This window comes from Erinaceus europaeus, chromosome 13 (genome assembly GCF_950295315.1).
Source record: "Erinaceus europaeus chromosome 13, mEriEur2.1, whole genome shotgun sequence".
In the NCBI taxonomy this organism is placed as follows: Eukaryota; Metazoa; Chordata; class Mammalia; order Eulipotyphla; family Erinaceidae; genus Erinaceus; species Erinaceus europaeus.
Window position 1 is genome coordinate 25,438,085 of NC_080174.1, and position 2,441 is coordinate 25,440,525.

Genomic DNA, 2,441 nt, shown 5'->3' on the forward strand with positions numbered 1-2,441 from the left:
ACAACAGCCACAGCAAATAATACAAGTTGCCCTATTGTCAGTGTAAGCCTCATTTCCCTCTACAATACAATGGCATTAGAAAAATTACAGAAAGTCCAAACAACATTGTGTAATTTGTTAATTTTTATCAATACTGATTTCCTCATTTAAAAACAAAGAAATGATAATAGTCATACTATGGTCTTCTTTATGTAAATGAAAGTCTCCTATAAATCTTACAGGAGTTATTTTATAGGGAATCTTATAAGTTTTAGTACACATAAAAATATTTTCTTAGGAGAAAGAAAAGCGACAACAGAGCATGCTATGAACATAATCATTGAGTACCAGCCAGATAACTTGTTTCAACCACCCCACTGTTTTGCTTATAGTCACTTCCTCAAATTACAAAAGCTCAACCCAAGAAGTGTTTCTTGAGATCCTGAAATACCTTATCAGTGTTCTCCAAGAACCTATTGTAGTCACCAGAAGCAAAATGGCAAAGAAACAATAAAATTATTCCTGCAATAATAATGTTAGTGATGCTGATGGAGAATTAAGGCATCTATTAAATGTTCTTCTGAAAGATTTTATGAAGGACTGCTAATAGCAACATCAGAGGGTGAGCAGATTCATTGACTCCTATGAATGAAAGACTCAGGCAGTATCTGAGCCTATTAGCTAGAAAGGTTGGAACAACTTGGTCAACAGAGACTCAAGTTAGATCTAGAGATAATAACTAGATGATAACATATATAGGTGATTTGTGTTTGTCATCATCTTCTTGTGGGTTTCATTGACAAATAATTTTGTTATTATGAGGAGGAACTATCTGTGTGAAACTAGATTAACTGACAAACTATGTGCAAAACACACACACACACACTCCTATGAGAAAAATGTCCATTTTCTTTTTTTTTCAGGGGAAAGTGAGAACACCATTCACATGGTAGTGAACACTGCTTCCTACTACCCCAAATTATGCAGTTGAGTTTTCTACATTTGGAGAAGGGATCAACATATATGTAGTGCAATGGCTAGGCCTCACCCTGGGAAAACCACCTTCCTCATTATGGTATCTCGCTAGCCAGGTAAGTATTTAAAAAAAAATTCATTTTCTCACATGAATACCGAAGCATTTGAGGTATTGATGGTTTTGTTTGTTTGCTTGTTTTAACTAGGAATGTTCTAATAACTAGGAATGTGTCATTTATTTTCTCTTAAATACAAGTTTTACAATCTCTCCTTTATTAGTCTCTATTATATTCTCTTTCTTTGAAAATTTTGGCACTGAACTATATTGAAAACCATTAAATTTGTCTAAACATCACCAGCAGTGAAGTTAATCTCACTTCTTCAAGATTGCTTTAGACAGCCCAAGACATGAAACATAACTAGAAATATATTTGATGTCACTAACTTTAGAGACAGGGTCATCTAATACAATTCATTAAGTATAGTGGACATAGAAATCCTACAACAAGACTGTAACAAGGGACATTGTATAAATTGACATTTTGAAGTATATCCTTCCCTCAGTGCTCATATTCAGCTCCCATTAATTTTAATGGATATAACTTGCTCACAGATCAACTGAAAGATTTCTTCTGCTTCTGTGTAAAACTTTCATTGTAAAACTGGACACAAAGATAAAGGTACCCACACAAAAAAATAATGAGGTTATTGCTAAGAATTATCTAGATAATAGAATCAAAGTGCATTATATTTAATTAAATGTAAGTTATTACATTTAGTAATGAGAGATTATTATGAAATTAAACATTTTAAAGAAAGCACCTAACAGGGAGATATCTGAGCTGGTAAAATTCAGGCCTTGCTTAACTAAAGTTCCTAATTCAACATCCAGCTCCAATATGCTATTACAGAGCTCTAGATTCATATCATCCTCCTCGTCCTCCTCTTCCTCCTTCTTCTTCTTCTCCCCCCCACTATCTCCTATCTTTCTCTTTCTTCTACCCCTACATATATGATAGGAGCTATAATAAACTTTTAAAAGATAAAAAATATAAAATATTTAGATAGGGCTATCCATAACAATTTTCCCACACAAAATTCAGTTATCTTACCACTAAAAACTAACACAGCATGCCTCTATAAAAAAATACACGATAGGCACTCCTCAGACACTTGCTGAACTGAAATTGACTGTCCACTGTTTCTTACATTTACTCTAAACTTTAGAATGCTCAGCCTCTACTCATATGGATCCTTCTGGCTAGAACATTCACCACACAATCACCTTCAGTTTTATCCATTGATAAATTCTCAGCTAACTCACAAAGATTCAATTAATTTCTAGGAAGCTTTTACTAATTCTAACAGGCAAAGAATGATGACAGAAGGCCTTAAACCAATTTTGTTTGAATTAATTATACATATCAGATTAGAAATTAAAATGGGGGGACTGGGCTGTGGTACACCTGATTGAGCTTACACCTGCA

The 2,441-nt window shown here is 33.8% G+C and overlaps 1 pseudogene; it reads right to left on the bottom strand.

Annotated features, from left to right (window-relative positions):
• Positions 1-899: 899 nt before the first annotated feature.
• On the bottom strand, positions 900-1,078 carry LOC132532605 (U1 spliceosomal RNA; annotated as a pseudogene).
• Between the last annotated feature and the right edge of the window lie 1,363 nt (positions 1,079-2,441).